The 8103-nt window shown below is 44.1% G+C and overlaps 1 long non-coding RNA gene across 1 annotated transcript in view; it reads left to right on the top strand.

The window, feature by feature from the left end:
* Nucleotides 1–3610, top strand: part of LOC133226172 (uncharacterized) — a 14200-nt gene extending 10590 nt beyond the window's left edge. The window contains exons 4-7 of the long non-coding RNA XR_009729429.1: nucleotides 1–216; nucleotides 1254–1443; nucleotides 2121–2202; nucleotides 3412–3610. The exon at nucleotides 1–216 is cut by the window's left edge and continues 51 nt beyond it. This is a non-coding gene — a long non-coding RNA (uncharacterized LOC133226172). The remainder of the gene's footprint in view (nucleotides 217–1253; nucleotides 1444–2120; nucleotides 2203–3411) is intronic.
* Nucleotides 3611–8103: the final 4493 nt, after the last annotated feature.

The raw sequence follows: 8103 nt of genomic DNA, 5'->3' as shown, positions 1-8103 counted from the left end.
CCACTGCAAGCACAGCAGGATCCATGCAAGGGGCAGGGGATGATGAAGATTTGGACTTGCATTCCAGAAAAGATGTCCACAAAGGGACGACTTCCCCCTGAGGAGCTGTCGGGTCACACTGACACCGCTGCCATCTACCACAGATGGTTTTCAGCCTGTATCACGCATCACTATGACACAGCACTGCTCACAGCACATTCTCAATGCAGCACTGAGGTTAGTATGGAAATTCTGTCTGTCTGTCAGTGTTCCTACCTGTGCCTGTGGTGGGTACTTGTTCTCATGTAGACTAGAGACCACTGATTAAATGCGCCCCCATACCGCTGGTGAGCAATCACAGCATACCACTTCGGACAACCATGTGTTCTCACTGAGCCCTGTTGTACTGTGCAGTAATTAAAAAGTCATGAGTCCTATTTAAATATAGGGCATTGTGTCCTAAACCTTCGAGTGCCTGTGGGGGTGAGTAAGCTCATTCTCCGAGGATGTTCTCTGGTCTGTGTACGTGCACCAGCTTCATCCAAAGGATGTAGGAAATGCTAGATCCAGGTATATGAATTCCACTTAGGTTTTGGGGTTTGTTGTTTGGGTTTTTTTTAAATACATCACTGATGAGTCCAGGGATGGCAAAAATGAATAGTAATGAGCTAATTACTATACCAGCTGCCTACAAAGAGGGGTCCCGTAGGCACACTCCTTCTGCCCATTTGCCTGCTGGTCAAACCACCACTCTAGAAATTACAAAACAAAACTTGTTTTCCCTTTCTAAACATCTCTCAGCATCACCTTTATATGGCCCACAGCATCAGCACTGCTTTTAAGTCTTTCAGCATCACCTTTATATGGCCCACAGCAGCAGCACTGCTGAGCTTTTAAGTTCTCGACGTCCAGCCAGAATCTCCCCTAGCACATTCTAACACATTTTACTAGCTCGAGCAGGGTAGAACACAGCCGTCTCCTCAAGCGGATGCTGCTGAGGACGGGTGTACCATCTGCATGCCTCCCGATGTCTGAAGCCCCTTCCCAACTGCCAGGCCTTTGAAAAGGCAGCCTGTTCCTCTGATTGATTCACTTTTTAATGAACTGGGAAAGCCTGTGAACTTAAACCCTGACACCTCCACCTCCCTCCCTCCCGCGCCATCCCTGCAGCAATGTGCTGATTATATTTCAAGTTATTACAGGATTAATACAGCTGCCCCCGGTGCCTCTTTCCCCTGAACTTCATCAATAAAAGTTGTGTACTCTTACTCCAGCTCGTTCAGTTGCTCCCTGAATCTCTCCATGTAACCTGTGGTGTGTCAGCAAGGCTGTATCATATCAGCCCTTCAGAGCTGCCAGTGCTACTAGCGGTTAGACCCTACTTGTGACACGGCCTTCTGTAAGCTTTGTCTGCTAAGAGAACATCTTGAGCTCTGCTACGCACCCCATCAGCTCTCTAAGCGAGTAGCATGTACTTAGCACAATTGAAAATAGTGAAATAAGGTAATTCTCACAAAAAAAAAAAAAGTAGATTATGCCAGTGTCAGCTTTGTTTGAATTCACAGTGGAGCTATAAACCAGACCTGTACACAGGCCAGTTCAGGTAGAAGGAAAAAGAGAAGGTGGGGAAAGCAAAAGACCTAGGCCCAGCACAACCCAGTATTTCACACATGGCATTTCTTTCTACAGTACAAGCTTCAGGTTTACTTTTTTTGTTGTGTTGTAGGTATTTTTTTCCCCCCAAGAATCCTATTTTCTAAACCCATCATTAAAAATGTAATTAACTGGCTTATTCTTTGGAAAATGTGCAGTTGTTTACAAAGGAATTGCCACACAAGCTGCCACCTTCGACTGTGCTCAAGTGGGAAGTTATGCTCTTGTTTACAACTGTGCATCAATTCCACAACATATTTAGTTTTGGTGCAAGTTACATATAAGATTCTTACGGAGCTTAATGTTGCAGCAAATAACACATATAGTAAGCGAGTAGGATTTATCACTGACTGTAATGTCGTAGTACATACTCTAAACCTATGTGGTGAATGATATACACGCATACACATGCAAACAAAATGGAAATATATTTGGTTTAAGAAGTGATAAATTGTGTCTGCTTTCATTATTCTCATTTTGTATTGTAGGAGAATGGAGATCAGGCACATCCATGAGAAGGGTGACTGGTTGGGATCGCATCTGAGAAGCACCGCACTCACTGATGAGCAGGTTAGAGAAGAAACTGTGTTTTGCTACCCATGGGACGAGAGGGGGTCCCTCAGGAGTGAGGGACCCAGTGTGGCTGGTGGGACTCCCACTGAGTCCCAAGATGCTCACAGAAAGCATGAAACATAGATCCAGGTAAAACGTCTCCCCCAGGATGTTTTTTTACAAACTACTTTGTTGGAATTTTCCCCTTTAAATTATTTTGTCTTATTTTCCCCCTTCTGGTCTCTCTCACAAGCACGGAGGCCGGGTGGCTCTGCTTAAATAACGCATCTACAGTTCTGCAATATCTTTTTGAACTATAGCAATTAAACGGAAAATAGAAAAATCAGCTCAGCATCCTGTTTGGATGTAATTAAAGGTATAATCTGTTCCATTTGAATACTTCAGTGCTTACCCTTCTTAAAACAACAAATAAGAATAGGAGCTCATTTGCAGTATGGGTTTTTTTTCTCTAGGCCAGCTAAAAAGACTGAACTGATGAAGCAGGAATAATTTTTAAATGTGGCATAAGCACAAAAATACCAACTGCAGCTTTTGAGTGGCTGCTGCAGATCCCACGTCTGAGGGGAGTTCAGTAACAAGGGGTATCAGCTTTATGGCAAAACATCTTCCACTGCTCAGTAGCAGCATCTTGGTATGGCTGACATAATTACCTATCAAATACATCAGCCAAATACATCAGTGGAATGAATATCAGAGGATACCCAAAAATACGGAAGGGGGATGCATATCAGCTCAGCCTGTTCGGGGCTGTTTGATCTGCAGGTTTTTTCCTAAGAATAAAAGACAAACACCACATTCATCACCCCTTTGTTTTCTGTAGGCAGCTGATGATTTTACAGCACAAAATTAGCCTATTAATGGCTGGCTTATGAATTTTAGCTGGGTTTTTTTTCCCTCCTATTGGACATTTCTCTACTGCTCAAAGAAATTGAAGTCAGGTGTAAAGTTAATATCTGCCTTGTTCATTTATTCATATTGTAAGCAATCAAGATTTCCCCAAATCACAGGGCAATCTCTCGCCTTCTGAGAATTAATATAGGCCCTGTTCTCTCAATTTAGTTTAACAACCCAACTGGCATAAGTTCAATGGAACCAATGATTATTCTGAGAGGTTACAGCGAACCACAGAAGTTGTTAGTGAAAAGCTTGCTTGTAAGATCCCCTAAGAGGAAAAGTATATGGGTATTCTAAAAATCTAGTTAACAGTGTATTCCAACACTGTGAGACAGGGACATCAGCTGGAACCTGCTGCACACAGAGAGCTTCAGCTTGCCCAGTGGCCACCACTCCTGGAAGAGCAAGGAACATGAGGAGCACCAGAGGGGACCGTGCAGTGCTGCAGAGAAAGGCACCAGTGCACGTTCTGACAGCAGGGGCTCCTTCCCATGCTGCTCCCTGTGTTTGGCTGCGTGGCTGCCTTCCTTCTTCATTCATGGGCACTTCACTGGCTCCAGGACCAAACCAAGCAGAATAGCGCTTCTCCTGATGTTTTTGTCTCCACTGCATCACCTCCCTCTCAAAAACCAAAGTTCTGTTGAGGCGAGAACATCTCAAGCTAAGCTTTGGGCTGAGTGTTACGGTTTATAGGGGTGCTTCAACAAAACGGCTGAGGTTTTTTTGTTTGGTTTGCTGGGATTTTTTAAGTTCTGTACGTATCAGGGGATAAAAAAAGGCTTAAAAAGCAAAATAATATTTTTCAAACATTTTTCATCATTCAAAAAGAAGTGGATTTCCAGGCCCAGCATTTGTGAGCTGGGGTGAACATCTTGTGTAGCGGGGAACTGATTGAAACAGATAAAGTGATTACAAAAAATGTAAGAGCAATATTACATATGGGATCAAAATGGCACAATGCTCTGTGAGGCCTGTATTAGAGCAGTGAATATGAGAGTTCAGAAGGTGCTTAGCACCTGTGAGAATTTCCAGCCCTCCTGGGTGTGTGTGCTTTGCTCTTTGAAAGCCCAGGCCCTTTTCAGGCCTGGTCCTTCAGAGGCCTGAGCCCTCACATAGCATTCCTCAAGCATCACCCTATTACAGGGACAGCTCTCGTTTCGGCCACTGCACTTCACATCTTTTCTGAGCTGGCTGAACAGTGTGGTGTGGCCTTTCCAGTCACTGAAATTCTGCAGTTTATTGCTTTTAATATAGTAGCACTGAGAGGCCTCATCAGAAACCCAGAAAACTCCAGCCTTTGTGACACCAGGCCCTTGCTTGCCCTTCAGTGGCCAAGCCAGAGGTGAGTAGGGGCAAAAAAGCACCATGAGCCGCCAGGCAGGACAAAGTCTTACATCCCCAGCCACCACCTCAGATCCTGTTGCCCCCTCCTTGACCTGTGCAGCCTCCTGCAAGCCAGGAACATTTCTGTGAGCTTTGTGCTAGAATTGTTAAAAGAAACATAACAGAACCTGACTTGTTAAAAATACCCACAGAGGAGGGAGGAAAATAACCCTGCACACAGCTGCGTCTGCCTCCAGTAAACAGGGCTTTTATCAGGCCTTGGGCTCAGACAGGACCACTCTGCTGCAGGTGAGTGAATTCCTGACTCTCAGCTGGGCAACTTCAGCTGAGGTTTAAGCACAGGCCTTTCATCTGCCACTTCCCCAGAGCCAGGACCCTGCACACGCTGGGTGGTGTTCCCCATTCACCCCTGACGCAGCAGTTTGCTCAGCAGCACTCGTCTGCCCCATGGGTCACCCTTCAGGAGCAGGGCCGGAGCCATCCCACCCCCCAGGAACAGCTCTGAGAGACAGGAACCTGTTTCTAAACGAAGCAGCGCTTATCTCATGCATGCCACAGGTGTGATGTCATCCCCGCCGGCGAAGGAAGGAGGATGTCTGCAGCCTCCACCGTGCAGAGAGGCAGGAACTGAAGTGAACATGTCTGAGACTTGGTTAGAGCCTGGTGATAATTAAGAAACGTAATTACTGCTGCAGAGATAATTCCTCTTTGAGTTCTTACAAACAAGTTTTTAATTTGCACCAAAAATTTACATTCCAGGTTTCAGGTGAACCACGAGCGCTGTGAGCTCGGCAGGGACTCGAGGCGGGGGCTGGCAGGTTCTGCCAGGCTCCAGGGCAGGAGCACCGTGGCTTCCCGGGAATGGCACAGGCAAACAGCCACCAGCAACCCTGGGTGCGCACGGGTGAGCAATGCCATTGCTTTGGACTGCCTCATCTGTTGTACAAGTGCGACAGTAAAAGCTGCGGCAGATAAAACTTCTGCTTTTTATTAAAAAGGAAATCCAAACCAAAACCCCAAACAACTTATAAGGTAATTGATTGGTTTCTCCTAGTCTTTTATTAGTTGTGATTAAGGAGCTAGAGTATCCCTGTTTACACAGCTCTAACAAGTCAGGACCTGCAGTACATTATTGGCTTGTGGCCCACAACTTGCAGTCCATTCTCAACAGAATCAATCTGGAGTTGAAAACATCCCCTGTAGGAAGCGTACACATCCTTGCTTATACAGGAACAGAAAACAGTAATAACTTCAGGTCCTGTAAGTTGCAAGTGCAAGTTACAGAGATCAGCCCTGACTTGTCATTGCTCTCAGCATGTTCGTGATGAGATCAGAGTGCTTCACAGAGGACTCGTACTTTCAACTTGACAAAGGACATAGGTGAGCGTGTTACACTTCCCTGTTACTTGCAGCTCAGGCTGCAGAAATAAGTCGAGAGCTCCTCACTGTTTAACATGCAGTCAAAGCACCACCAATCTAAAATGGCTGATCAGTAATACTTTAATTGCACTTTCATAGAAACAAATTGCTATTTAATTGCAGTAAGTTCTTGTGTGGCTTAGCTGGACTGACAATAGGCATACACCTGGTACTAACAGTAACACGCAGCAACAGTGGTTATCTGGTACTTCATGTACGGGAGGCTCAGGCAGTGAAATGGGACCCGGCACACGTAATTTCACACTGAAGAAATGTAATGCTTAAAAAAATAGATGTACATAAATGTCCCTATCTCAGTTTTATTTGTTATTTAATAGAGCTGTTCGGCCTGGAGATCCTTGCAAAAAGCCTCACGCTTGACAAACAACTGCCAGCCAAAGAACCTGATAGAAAACTTGGAATTAAAGTGCTCTTTTGAAAGGTCTGACGGTGCTTCAGAGCAGCTCACAGTGTGCAGGACACGGTGCGGCATTGGGTGCCTTTTCTGTCTTAGTATTTTCCCTAAAATTAGATGATGCAAATTTGATCAGTGTTGACTAACAGGGAAGAAGGGAGACACCCTCGGTGTGGTTAATATTCTAAAGCTGTGACTTAATTTCCTGGCTTCATTTTGGTGAGACATTCTCATTTTATATTTCATAAGGTACCGTGTAAGCTGTTAAAATATTTAAAGATAAATCATGTAGGACTGAACAGACAGTATCTTGTTGCAAACAGAATTTGGTTTGGAAAGGCTTAATGTCCCCCTGCCTGCCAGGACGCGTAAATCTCGTCACAGACAGCTGGATAGGTAAAAACATTAAACCCATTTAGAGGGCAATCTTTTTATGGAATTGTTTCATTAATAAGAGTGACAATTCCTATGATTGAGGCATTCAGATGTAGCATTGACAGAGCCTTTTATCCAGGTTCACCAGAATGAGTTCAGATTAGAAATGTTTCCTTTGGTGTTCTTTAACAGCATTCATTCCTGAAAGGGAGGGAAGCTCTTAGTGAATGATTATTTGTGTGACTTTTCCGCAGCACTAAATGCAGAGGGTGTATTTCAGCCTCAGTATCGCAAATGCATGGGAGAAAAGGTGCACAAGTACCTATTTTTGCTTACAGATCTCCCCAGAAAGTGATTTTTCACGGAAGGACAAACCTAAGTGGTGCCAGCAGCCTTCCACTCACACCTCCCATCCCCATTTGAGCCTGGTTTATTGTCTGAAATACCTCTGGTTTCAAGGAAGTGTTTTACCTAAAGCAAGAATACTACTTAAATATGTTCTATTGTATATTCATAGCTCCATTAGTCCTCCTCCAATTTAGCACATCAAAGCAAAGGCTTCATCACTTGCATGTGGATTATGCTAACATGAGTGACATTTGTAATCTTATAGGTCTGCAACTGAAGAAATGCTTTTAAAGTAAGCTGTTAAATAGGTAGCTGTGCTTTACAAACGAGTCATATAATAGTTTATTTAAAGCCGTTAATGAACTTCAACCTCACCAGCACTAAATGCGATACCACATTACTTACTGTTATTAGCTATCTTCTTAGCACTTCGAGGTTATATTGGACAACCAAAAATCTGCACGTTAAACACCGTACCTCAAGTGCTTACACTCAAAGCATGCAGAAAGATGTCTACAGTCTCACCAACACTTGAATCTGATATTCACACGCCTTCACGTGTCCTTTCAGAGCAGCACAATTTGCAGGCCTCTCCTTAAAGACTTCAACACCAGATCCAAAAGCTCAAAAACTTAAGGTAAAAAATAGGTAAGTGCAGTTAATTAAAAGGCCATACAGAGCTTCAGTCGGTTTATTGCTGTGTTATGCAAGTGTTTTTGTCTGTACTGCCTGATCGCCCGTATTACAACACATTTTCTTCTCTGCACCAGTCCTATTCTTCCTCAAGCACTGAAGTGTTAAAAGAAGCACTTCAGCAGCCCCCAGTGTGCTGGAGGTCAAGAAATAGAATCTGGAAATAAATAAAGGGAGAAATCTGCTCTTGGTTGTTTAGACAGCCAAATCTATACATCAGCTTTTTGTGTTGTGGCATCACACCATGGAAAAGTCAGGCTCACTCCGTAAACGAGCGCTCTGAGCAGTGAGCACCACCTCAGGAATAGAATCAACAAGGAAAACTTAATCATGGTGTACTTCACATGTATGATTCTCCTGTAAAAGCAGAGTAGTTGTTAATATTGATTTGTTACTAATTGCAGCAGAGG

Source organism: Neopsephotus bourkii, unplaced genomic scaffold (assembly GCF_033783945.1).
Source record: "Neopsephotus bourkii isolate Nb327-2 ecotype Australia unplaced genomic scaffold, CSIRO-AGI_Nbou_v1 NB_1768, whole genome shotgun sequence".
Lineage (NCBI taxonomy): Eukaryota > Metazoa > Chordata > Aves > Psittaciformes > Psittacidae > Neopsephotus > Neopsephotus bourkii.
This window is presented reverse-complemented; position numbering and strand designations above follow the sequence as displayed.